This window comes from Eschrichtius robustus, chromosome 17 (assembly GCF_028021215.1).
Source record: "Eschrichtius robustus isolate mEscRob2 chromosome 17, mEscRob2.pri, whole genome shotgun sequence".
NCBI lineage: Eukaryota > Metazoa > Chordata > Mammalia > Artiodactyla > Eschrichtiidae > Eschrichtius > Eschrichtius robustus.
In genome coordinates this window covers 45,278,500-45,291,905 of record NC_090840.1, presented here as the reverse complement: position 1 = coordinate 45,291,905, position 13,406 = coordinate 45,278,500, and the positions used below count along the sequence as shown (strand labels likewise).

At 39.3% G+C, this 13,406-nt stretch overlaps 1 pseudogene; it reads left to right on the top strand.

Moving 5' to 3' along the window:
• Positions 1–12,269: 12,269 nt before the first annotated feature.
• Positions 12,270–13,160, top strand: LOC137751306 (small ribosomal subunit protein uS2-like; annotated as a pseudogene).
• Positions 13,161–13,406: the final 246 nt, after the last annotated feature.

Here is a 13,406-nt window from a genome sequence, read left to right as displayed (position 1 = left end):
CCACAATTACTGAGCCTGCGCGTCTGGAGCCTGTGCTCCGCAACAAGAGAGGCCGTGATAGTGAGAGGCCTGCGCACCGCGATGAAGAGTGGTCCCCACTTGCCGCAACTAGAGAAAGCCCTCGCACAGAAACGAAGACCCAACACAGCCATAAATAAATAAATAAATAAATAAATAAATAAATAAATAAATAAATAAAAATTAAAAAAAAAAACAAAAAAAAACTCTTGCTGCTCGACAGTGCTCTGGGACACCCCCCATTCATGGATGACTTTCATCCCAATGTCAAAGTAATGCATCTACCACCGAATACTACGTCGCTCATCCAACCTATGGACCAAGGAGTTATAGAGACTTTCAAGAAATATTATTCACATCACACTTTTCATCAGGCAGTAAAGGCAAGTGATGAACCAGGAAAAACCTTGTGACAATTTTGGAAGGACTATAACATCTACAAGGCCATAAAAAACATTGACTTCGCTTGGCGTGAGTTTACAGCCGTCACCATGAATGAGGTTTGGAAGAAACTTTGCCTGCAGTTTGTTCACTATTTTTGTAGATTCGAGAAGGTGGATGAGGAGTCCAAAGAGGTCTTCAGCGACTGAGTGACCCTCAGCGAGAAGCTGGAGCTAGATCTGCAAGAGGACAACTTCACTGAACGCCCTGCTGTGCAAAATGAGGAGCTTACTAATGAAGACCTGATGCAATTGGAGGCCCAGAGAAAGAACGAAGACAGACAAGAGGAAGAAGAAGTAACTGAAGAACCGAGGAGATTCACAACACAGGAAATGGCAAGGGGATTTTCCTTGAGGAGGTACTGTTAGGTTCTGAGGCACAGGACCCAAACGTAGAATGGTACACAAAGGTTGCAGGAGCCATTCAGTATGCAATCCAGTGCTACTGTGTCATTTGTGATGAGAAAAAAAGAGCTACTACCCAGACATCACTGTATCATTTTTTGAAGAGGGTAGATAGAATTGAATCCAGCAAGGAACCAGAACCTGTGCCATAACGTCAGGCGTGAGTGAAAGTGCAACTTGCTCTCCGTCTCCTATTGCCAACGATCTTCAGCTCTACCATCTCCCACCTCCTCTCCCTCCTCCAGTCAGTAACTCTTCTTGCCTGTTCACTTGATGTCAGCCCCTGTATACCAGCTGTTGTACTTTACTACTGTACTTTTCAAGGTACCATACTGTAAGATTAAAAATGTTTTATTTTTTCTGTTTGTTTTTTATGTATTATTTGTGTGAAAAATATTATAAACCTATTACAGTACAGTAGTATATAGCCAATTGTGTTAGTTGGGTACCTAGGCTAACTTTGCTGGACTTACAAATTGGACTTACGAATGGTGCTCTCTGAACGGAGACTTCGTAAGTAGGGGACTTACTGTACTGTGACGGGTCAAGAAGGATTTTACCATGGCAGTGGGCGTTCACTGCAGGCAGGCTGCTCAGGAAGGACTGTGAGGTTTTACTCTTCCTAGAGAAGTGTTCCACATGCCCATCCTGAACTTCTTGTGATGCCAATGTGAAATTTTACCCTCCGGGAAGAACAAGTAAAATCACTTGAGAAATAAGACAAAAATTGCCCTAGGTGCTTGCTTGCAGCAGTTAACGAGGGCCTCAGAATCAAAGACTTCCTGGAAAAGTTCAGTCTTCACTATGCCATTAATACAGGCGCTAAGGCTTGGAATTACGGTGATAAATCAATATCAAAAGTGCTTGTCATTGATATGATGCAAAACCACACACTAATCATGAGAAAAATCAGACAAACTCAAATCGAGGGACATTTTACAAAATACCTGACCAGCACACCACAACAGTTTCAAGGTGATAAAAAGGAAAGACTGAGAAACTGCCACAGACTCAAGGAGACCAAGGAGACATGATGATTAAATGCAACGGGGTAAACTGGATTGGATCCTAGAACAGAAAAAAGGTCATTAATGGGAAAACTGGTGAAATCTGATAAAGTGTGGGCATTAAGGAATAGTATGATACCATTGTTAATGTCTTAGTTTTGGCAAATGTGCCATGGTTACTTAACATTAGTGGAAGATGGACGCAGAGTATATGGGAACTCTGTAGTACCTTTGCAACTTTTCTGAAAATCTAAGATTATTTCAAAATTAAAAGTCTGTGCTTGGACTTTGGTTTACAGTGGTGTTTGAAGCTAAATCCACAGATGAATACTTTGAAGGATTTCATATTACTAATGAGAAGACCACCCTTTGCTAAAAGTTTATCAGCTAAAAGTATAAATTAAGTTGACATCAATGAAACATTCCACGTTGACAATGATACTTCCATTATGCATGTCTTGAGTGGGGAAATTGCTGAAGTGGTTTTTTTTTTAAGATTTTGTGTGGATGTATTTTTTTTTCTTGTGGTAAAATACACATCATAAAATTTACCATCTTAACCATTTTTAAGTGTACAGTTCAGTGGTATTAAAATACAGTCACACTGTTGTACAACCATTGCCATCATCCATCCCCAAAACTCTTTTGTGAAACTTAAACCCTTTTCCTTATATAAACAACTCCCCAGCCTGCCCTCCCCTCAGCCCCTGGCAACCACCATTGCAATTTATGTCCTTATGATTTGGGCTACTCTAAGTACCTCAAATAAGTGGAATCATATAGTATTTGCCTTTTTTGTGACTGGCTTATTTCACTTAGCATAATGTCCTCAAGGTTCATCCATCTTGTAGCATACTGCAGAATTTCCTTTTTTTTAAGGCTGTATATACTACATTTTGCTTATCCATTCATCAGTGACGGACACTTGAGTTGCTTCCATGTTTTAGCTAATGTCAATAGTGCTGCCATGAAAATGGGTGTACAAATATCCCTTCGAGACCCAGTTTTAAATTCTTTTGAGTATTTAGCCAGTAGTGGAATTGCTGGATTATATAGTAATTCTATTTTTAATTTTTTGAGGAACTGCCACGTTCTTTTCCACAATGACTCTACCGTTATACATTCCCACCAACAGTGCACAAGTCTTCCAGTTTCTCTACATCCTTTCCAACACTTGTTGTTTGTTTGTTTTTTAATCAGTTTAATACACATCAGTGTATACATGTCAATCCCAATCGCCCAATTCATCACCCCTCCACCCTCCCGCTGCTTTCCCCCCTTGGTGTAGATACGTTTGTTCTCTACATCTGTGTCTCAATTTCTGCCCTGAAAACCAGTTCATCTGTACCATTTTTCTAGGTTCCACATATACGCGTTAATATACGATATTTGTTTTTCTCTTTCTGACTTACTTCACTCTGTATGACAGTCTCTAGATCCATCCACGTCTCAACAAATGACCCAATTTCGTTCCTTTTTATGGCTGAGTAATATTCCATTGTATATATGTACCACAACTTCTTTATCCATTCATCTGTCGATGGGCATTTAGGTTGCTTCCATGACCTGGCTATTGTAAACAGTGCTGCTATGAACATTGGGGTGAATGTGCCTTTTTGAATTATGGTTTGCTCTGGGTATATGCCCAGTAGTGGGATTGCTGGGTCATATGGTAATTCCATTTTTAGTTCTTTACGGAACCTCCATACTGTTCTCCATAGTGGCTGTATCAATTTACATTCCCACCAACAGTGCAAGAGGGTTCCCTTTTCTCCACACCCTCTCCAGCATTTGTTGTTTGTAGATTTTCTGATGATGCCCATTCTAACTGGTGTGAGGTGATACCTCATTGTAGTTTTGATTTGCATTTCGCTAATAATTAGTGATGTTGAGTAGCTTTCCATGTGCTTCTTGGCCATCTGTATGTCTTCTTTGGAGAAATGTCTATTTAGGTCTTCTGCCCATTTTTGGATTGGGTTGTTTGTTTCTTTAATATTGAGCTGCATGAGCTGTTTATATATTTTGGAGATTAATCCTTTGTCCGTTGATTCGTTTGCAAATATTTTCTCCCATTCTGAGGGTTGTCTTTTCGTCTTGTTTATGGTTTCCTTTGCTGTGCAAAAAGCTTTGAAGTTTCATTAGGTCCCATTTGTTTACTTTGGTTTTTATTACCATTACTCTAGGAGGTGGATCAAAAAAGATCTTGCTGTGATTTATGTCAAAGAGTGTTCTTCCTATGTTTTCCTCTAAGAGTTTTATAGTGTCTGGTCTTACATTTAGGTCTCTAATCCATTTTGAGTTTATTTTTGTGTATGGTGTTAGGGAGTGTTCTAATTTCATTCTTTTACATGTAGCTGTCCAGTTTTCCCAGCACCACTTATTGAAGAGACTGTCTTTTCTCCATTGTATATCCTTGCCTCCTTTGTCATAGATTACTTGACCAGAGGTGTGTGGGTTTATTTCTGGGCTTTCTATCTTGTTCCATTGATCTATGTCTCTGTTTTTGTGCCAGTACCATATTGTCTCGATTACTGTAGCTTTGTAGTATAGTCTGAAGTCAGGGAGTCTGATTCCTCCAGCTCCGTTTTTTTCCCTCAAGACTGCTTTGGCTATTCGGGGTCTTTTGTGTCTCCATACAAATTTTAAGATTTTTTGTTCTAGTTCTGTAAAAAATGCCATTGGTAATTTGATAGGGATTGCACTGAATCTGTAGATTGCTTTGGGTAGTATAGTCATTTTCACAATATTGATTCTTCCAATCCAAGAACATGGTATATCTCTCCATCTGTTGGTATCATCTTTAATTTCTTTCATCAGTGTCTTATAGTTATCTGCATACAGGTCTTTTGTCTATCTAGGTAGGTTTATTCATAGGTATTTTATTCTTTCTGTTGCAATGGTAAATGGGAATGTTTCCATAATTTCTTTCAGATTTTTCATCATTAGTGTATAGGAATGCAAGCGATTTCTGTGCCTTAATTTTGTATCCTGCAACTTTACCAAATTCATTGATTAGCTCCAGTAGTTTTCTGGTGGCAGTTTTAGGATTCTCTATGTATAGTATCATGTCATCTGCAAACAGTGACAGTTTTACTTCTTCTTTTCCAATTTGTATTTCTTTTTCTTCTCTGATTGCCGTGGCTAGGACTTTCAAAACTATGTTGAATAATAGTGGTGAGAGTGGACATCCTTGTCTTGTTCCTGATCTTAGGGGAAGTGCTTTCAGTTTTTCACCATTGAGAATGATGTTTGCTGTGGGTTTGTCGTATGTGGCCTTTATTATGTTGAGGTAGGTTCCCTCTATGCCCACTTTCTGGAGAGTTTTTATCATAAATGGGTGCTGAATTTTGTCAAAAGCTTTTTCTGCATCTATTGAGATGATCATATGGTTTTTATTCTTCAGTTTGTTAATATGGTGTATCACATTGATTGATTTGCATATATTGAATAATCCTTGCATCCCTGGAATAAATCCCACTTGATCATGTTGTATGATCCTTTTAATGTGTTGTTGGATTCTGTTTGCTAGTATTTCGTTGAGGATTTTTGCATCTATATTCATCAGTGATATTGGTCTGTAATTTTCTTTTTTTGTAGTATCTTTGTCTGGTTTTGGTATCAGGGTGATGGCGGCCTCATAGAATGAGTTTGGGCGTGTTCCTTCCGCCACAATTTTTTGGAAGAGTTTGAGAAGGATGGGTGTTAGCTCTTCTCTAAATGTTTGATAGAATTCACCTGTGAAGCCATCTGGTCCTGGACTTTTGTTTGTTGGAAGATTTTTAATCACAATTTCAATTTCATTACTTGTGATTGGTCTGTTCATATTTTCTATTTCTTCCTGGTTCAGTCTTGGAAGGTTATACCTTTCTAAGTATTTGTCCATTTCTTCCAGGTTGTCCATTTTATTGGCATACAGTTGTAGTAGTCTCTTAGGATGCTTTGTATTTCTGCAGTGTCTGTTGTAACTTCTCCTTTCTCATTTCTAATTTTATTGATTTGAGTCCTCTCCCGCTTTTTCTTGATGAGTCTGGCTAATGGTTTATCAATTTTGTTTATCTTCTCAAAGAACCAGCTTTTAGTTTTATTGATCTTTGCTATTGTTTTCTTTGTTTCTATTTCATTATTTCTGCTCTGATCTTTATGATTTCTTTCCTTCTGCTAACCTTGGGTTTTGTTTGTTCTCCTTTCTCTAGTTCCTTTAGGTGTAAGGTTAGATTGATTATTTGAGATTTTTCTTGTTTCTTGAGGTAGGCTTGTATAGCTATAAACTTCCCTCTTAGAACTGCTTTTGCTGCATCCCATAGGTTTTGGATCATCGTGTTTTCATTGTCATTTGTCTCTAGGTATTTTTTTATTTCCTCTTTGATTTCTTCAGTGATCTCTTGGTTATTTAGTAACATATTGTTTAGCCTCCATCTGTTTGTGTTTACGTTTTTTTCCCTGTAATTCATTTCTAATCTCATAGCGTTGTGGTCAGAAAAGATGCTTGATATGATTTCAATTTTCTTCAATTTACTGAGGCTTCATTTGTGACCCAAGATGTGATCTATCCTGGAGAATTTTCCGTGCGCACTTGAGAAGAAACTGTAATCTGCTGTTTTTGGATGGAATGTCCTGTAAATATCAATTAAATCTATCTGGTCTATTGTGTCATTTAAAGCTTCTGTTTCCTTATTTATTTTCATTTTGGATGATCTGTCCGTTGGTGTAAGTGAGGTGTTAAAGTCCCCCACTATTATTGTTACTGTCAATTTCCTGTTTTAAAGCTGTTAGCAGTTGCCTTATGTATTGAGGTGCTCCTATGTTGGGTGCATATATATTTATAATTGTTATATCGTCTTCTTGGATTGATCCCTTGATCATTATGTAGTGTCCTTCCTTGTCTCTTGTAACATTCTTTATTTTAAAGTCTATTTTATCTGATATGAGTATAGCTACTCCAGCTTTCTTTTGATTTCCATTTGCATGGAATATCTTTTTCCATCCCCTCACTTTCAGTCTGTATGTGTCACTATGTTTGAAGTGGGTCTCTTGTAGACAGCATATAGATGGGTCTTGTTTTTGTATCCATTCAGCAAGCCTGTGTCTTTTGGTTGGAGCATTTAATCCATTCACATTTAAGGTAATTATCAATATGTATGTTCCTATGACCATTTTCGTAATTGTTTTGGGTTTGTTTTTGTAGGTCCTTTTCTTCTCTTGTGTTTCCCACTTAGAGAAGTTCCTTTAGCATTTGTTGTAGAGCTGGTTTGGTGGTGCTGAATTCTCTTAGCTTTTGCTTGTCTGTAAAGCTTCTGATTTCTCCATTGAATCTGAATGAGATCCTTGCCGGGTAGAGTAATCTTGGTTGTAGGTTCTTCCCTTTCATCACTTTAAGTGTATCATGCCACTCCCTTCTGGCTTGTAGAGTTTCTGCTGAGAAATCAGCTGTTAACCTTATGGGAGTTCCCTTGTATGTTATTTGTCGTTTTTCCCTTGTTGCTTTCAATAATTTTTGTCTTTAATTTTTGCCAGTTTGATTACTATGTGTCTTGGCGTGTTTCTCCTTGGGTTTATCGTGTATGGGATTCTCTGCGCTTCCTGGAATTGGGTGGCTATTTCCTTTCCCATGTTAGGGAGGTTTTCGATTATAATCTCTTCAAATATTTTCTCTGGTCCTTTCTGTCTCTCTTCTCCTTCTGGGACCCCTATAATGCGAATGTTGTTGCGTTTAATGTTGTCCCAGAGGTCTCTTAGGCTGTCTTCATTTCTTTTCATTCTTTTTTCTTTATTCTGTTCCGCAGCAGTGAATTCCACCATTCTGTCTTCCAGGCCACTTATCCGTTCTTCAGCCTCAGTTATTCTGCTATCGATTCCTTCTAGTGTAGTTTTCATTTCAGTTATTGTATTGTTCATCTCTGTTTTTTTCTTTAATTCTTCTAGGTCTTTGTTAAACATTTCTTGCATCTTCTCGATCTTTGCCTCCATTCTTTTTCCGAGGTCCTGGATCATCTTCACTATCATTATTCTGAATTGTTTTTCTGGAAGGTTGCATATCTCCACTTCATTTAGTTGTTTTTCTGGGGTTTTATCTTGTTCCTTCATCTGGTACGTAGCCCTCTGCCTTTTCATCTTGTCTATCTTTCTGTGAATGTCGTTGTTTGGTTTTTTTTGATAGTAGCTATCCTCATGGGTGTGTGAAATGGTTTTAAATATAGTTAATCATGAGGATAACAGTGATGATGGAGACGAATTTGTAAACACAGGTGGTGAAAAAATCCCTACATGAGATGGTGAAAATGTGTGATCAGTCAGTGGCTAGCTTTGAACCATGCACATTTATCAATGAACACGAGCTTATGGTGGTTTTCATAATTTAGGAGGGACTGCTTAGATGGAAACCTAAATTAATGAAGCATTTGACCCAGGAAAAAGTGCTTAAAATGGCCCTTAGTCCTGCTCCTGCAATCACAGGTGCCCCTCCAGCTGCTGCTGGTGACAGGCACTGAGGTTCCTCTAAGATGCTCAAGCAACCAGAGGAGATGGATGTTCACGGTTTGTGTATGGCCCAGCACATTTAGCTGAAATCGAACCTGCATAAATTTAAAGATTTATAAAATGTTTTCTTAGAAATAAGATTACTAGAATATTTATATTCTGTATTTATCCCACTATTTCATTTAGTGGTTTGTTATTTAAATAAACTATACACTATTTGTTCTAATAAATACTTCACTACAGAAATATTAATATGTTTGACTATCGTGTGCTGCCTCAGACCCTGCTAGGGCTACTACATTACATACTACTTCTCAAGAAGTCTGAAAAATTCTGAATTCCAAAACTCACCAGGCCCCAGGGATTTTGGATTATAGATTGTGGACCTTCTTTTAGTCAAAAAGCAAATAATGCACTTGTGAGACATCATTCCATTGTTCCAGGTTAAAATCCTTTTTGAACAATTTCTAACATCTGCCACACTTGGCTGTCCAGATTTCTAACTATAGGCATCTACTCTATCTTTCCCTCATAGGATAAAGACCTCTGTTATATTCTGGCACTAATACAAAAAGAAAACTCACTTTTTACACAATGAAACTGAAAAGTTTAATCATCTTTGGTGGTAATACTTCTAGACTGTATCATACTCTAATTAGGGGCCTTTACAAGATTATATGAAGCATGAATTAATTTCTCCCTAATAATCCAGCATCATCATTATTAAGATCAGTTATTAATTGTGAAAACAGGGCCTGGCCCCAGACCATCCGGCTTCCTGAGTACTTGTGTTTGCATTTTAGTCTACCATGCACCCCTGGGCTCGGACCCTCCTGGCTGCTCTCTGGGTAACTGCCATAGCATCATCACTGGAAAAGCTTGTTTGGGTTACCTAAAATAAGAATAAATGATCCAGCAGGAGCTTGAACTTCAGACATCTGTTTTGGCTATTCAGAGGTCCTCTTCCCTCCTCCCGACTTTGCAACTGGATTACTAATAACTGAGGTACCAGGTAAATAACCCCGGAGGGCCAAGGCACCATTGTACATTATTCTTCGTCTCTATAAGGATTAAGGGGGCAAATAGAGTCACTAAATCACCCCTTTGGTAGGCCAATGCCACACTGTGCACATCAGGATAACACAGACTGGTAGCAGCGCCAACACATTTTGCATGTGTTTTAATATTCTACTCCAAATTGCTTGTGTAGAGGGAAAAAGAAACCAACATTTATAGATGGATTCCAATGTGCTACATGCTTTGTATACTTTACTTCCTTTAATCAAACACAGTGATGTAGATATTATTTCCCTTTTACAGATGAGGACTGAGGTTAAGTACTTCACCAAACCTCTCACAACTATTAAGTGACAGAAAATAGATTATAACCCATCTATCTCTCAAACCCACTCTCTCAAAATTTTTTCACTTTATTAAAAAAAAAAAATCACAAAATCAATGCATGCTCGTTATAACAAGACAAACAACACAGATATGTTGACGTCTGTTTCCCAATCCCAATTCTACCCTCGAGGCATACATTTTATTAGCTGTGACCAGGGATCGAACCCGGGCCTCCACAGTGAAAGTGCCGAATCCCTAACCATTAGGCCACTAGGGAACTCCCTGACTCACTATTTTTTGACTTTACTACAGTTCAAAAGCGACACGCAGTCAGTGAAACTGTACTCGAATTTTGAATGTTGATCTCTTCCCAGGTTAGCAATATGTGGTCTGATACTCTCGAGATGCTGGGCAGTGGCAGCAAACTGCAGCTCCCAGTCAGCCACACCATCACAAGGGGAAACAGCCAATACTCTGACAACCATTCTGTACCCTGACAACTATTCTGATGCTCACTTTCAATAAAGTATTCAATAAATGACATGAGATATTCAACATTTTATTATAAAATAGGCTTTGTGTTCAAAGATTTTGCCTAACTCTAGGCTAATAGACGTGTTCTGAGCACGTTTAAGGTAGGCAAGGCTAAGCTATGAAGTTCGGAAGATTAGGTGTATTAAACGCATTTTCTTTTTTTTTTTTCACACACACACACTGTATTTTATTTTTACAAGAGATAAATAGACTGACACCAAGCATTGTACATGGATGACCACAACAAAAGCAACAATGATTGCAATTACCAAACATGAAACACACTTATACTATGTCATAATATTGACATTCAGTCCAGTAATCCAATGTGGCAAGGCTAAGGCTAAGCTATGAAGGCAAGCTATGAAGTTCGGAAGGTTAGGTGTATTAAATACATTTTCAACTTACAATGGGTTTATTGGGATGTAACCCCATCGTAAGTCCGGGAAGATCTGTAATCACGTATACACACATATGAAGATTTTCTTCCTTTTTCCAAAAGTAAGATAATTCCATGAATGTTACTCTGTGACTTTATTACTATATGATATACTCTGTATTACAGACAAACCATAATTTATTCAACGTTTCCTGACAGAAATTCAAGGGGTTTTTAGGTTTTTGCAATTACAAACAGAGCTTTAGTAAACTTTCTTGAACGTATAACCTTACAAACTGGAACCTTGATTTCCACAGGCTAAATGAACAAAAATGACAGTACTGAATGTAATCTCTGTATTTTTAAATAGATAGCTGGCCTCATTCCCAAAAGGTACAGCAATTCATATTTACAGCAGCAACATATGAGCGCTCGTTTTCTCACCCTCTTGCCAGCACAAAATATCAATCTCTCTACTTTTTGCCTATTTGATGGTCAAAAGGGTATTTCATTACACTTCTTTGATTACTGGTAAAATTTAGATTTGTGCTCTTCTGTTATCAGATTTGACTCATAAAAAAACTGTGACGTGCAAAGCCAAACAATGGAATCTATCTTCTCTAAGGCCTGGTAGCTATTCCTACAAGACAGGGGCAAGATTCTGTTGGATTCTGTGCAAAGCGCACCCTCAGGTAGCCAGCAGGGTCTATACCCAGGGCATCATAGAAAGAAAGGAAAACAAAACTGGACTCTGAAGTGTAGACAGTTCAAAAACAATAAATAAATGAAGAGGTCAGTGGCATTATTTTTATTAACTTTCAAACTTGGAAACCTTTATCAAAACCAGGTCTTATAGGGGAGGGAGTAGGGAACCTTGAAGACTGGATGCCTCTTTTACAACCCTCGCCCCTCACCTGCTAGGTAAATAAGAAAGAGGAAAAAGAAATGACAGAAAGGGGGAGAGAGAAAAACCCTGTTTCCTTCAGCGAGGGCCAGGCTCCTGTCGGAAAGGGCCCGGTGTCCGGGGCCTCTGATGCAGGAAAGCAGAGGGGAGCTTGGTCTCCCACAAGCTCAGTCCACAATCTCCAACTGACAATGAGATCTGAGGACAAGCCAGAAGCAGTCAGTGGAAGAGCCAGCTTCGGCGTAATGACTTCTCAAACCAGAGGTGTGCCTTTAGACACGTCATAGAAATTCTCCAAACCTTCTTTTCCTATTTTGAAAAATTAGAGAGGGGTTTGGAATTTGTGATGCATAAGGCCACTTCCACCTCTAAGACTCTATAATTCCAATGATACAATGTTGACAGTGTTCTAATAATTCCACCTCATCTTCAATTGGTATCCATGAAAAAGTTGAAAGATCATACAATTTGGAGTCAAGTCTAGGGTTCAAGTCCCCATCTGCCAACTATGTAACCTTAGACAAGCCCCGTAATTCCTCTGAGCCTTTTTTCTCATCTATAAAACTGACAAAATAAATCTCATAGGGTTGTTGTAAGATTCAAGTGAGGGGATATTTGTGAGGGTACTTATAAACTGTAGAGGTTAAAACAAACATAGCAGAACATTCTTACTAAGTCTGAGCACCTTCCACACTACCCAGACAGGGGTCCATATGGTGTTGTTCTGGATTCCCACTGTAACTTAAAGGGAAACTTTCACAATGTCCAGAGCCCTTGATTTCCTGCAAATGAAGGAGGAGGATGTACTCAAATTTCTTGCAGCAGGAACCCACTTAGGTGGCACCAACCTAGACTTCCAAATGGAACAGTACATCTACAAAAGGAAAAGTGATGGCGTCTACAACATAAATCTGAAGAGAACCTGGGAGAAGCTTCTGCTGGCAGCTCATGCCACTGTTGCCATTGAAAACCCAGCTGATGTCAGTGTCGTATCCTCTAGGAATACTGGCCAGTGAGCTGTGCTGAAGTTTGCTGCTGTCACTGTAGCCCCTCCTATTGCTGGCTGCTTCTCTCCTGGAGTCTTCACTAACCAGATCCAGGAAGCCTTCCGGGAGCCAAGACTTCCGGTGGTTACTGATCCCAGGGCTGACCACCAGCCTCTCACAGAGGCCTCTTACGCTAACCTGCCTACCTTTGCTCTGTGTAACACAGACTCTCCTCTGTGTTATGTGGACATTGCCTCCCATGCAACAACAAGGGAACTCACTCAGGGGGTCTGATGTAGTGGACGCTCGCCCGGGAAGTTCTGTGCATGCGTGGCACCATCTCCCGCAAACACCCATGGGAGGTCATACCTGATCTCTGCTTCTACGGAGATCCTGAAGAGATTGAAAAGGAAGAGCAGGCGGCAGCTGAGAAGGCTGTGACCATGGAGGAATTTCAGGGTGAATGATCTGCTCCAGCTTCTGAGTTCACTGCTACGCAACCTGAGGGGGCAGACTGGTCCGAGCTGTGCAGGTGCCCTCTGTGCCTATTCAGTAGTCCCTCACTGAAGACTGGAGTGCTCAGCCTGCCACTGAAGACTGGTCTGCAGCTCCCAGTGCTCAGGCCACTGAATGGGTAGGAACAACCACTGAGTGGTCTTAAGCTGTTCTTCCGCAAACTCGTAAAATGAAAGTAGGTTGACGGAAAATAAAGTTTCCAAAAAAAACCCCAAAAAGTCTGAGCCAATCATTTCCATTTTTTCGCTCAATTTAAAATTCACTAATCAAATACTTAAATCATTCATTCCATAAGTATTGACAGAACGTCTCCTGTTTTAGGCACTAGAGATACTTTAGTGAATAAGACACTGGAGGTCACTGATATCATAGAACTTGGAGTTGAAGATGTTCTTT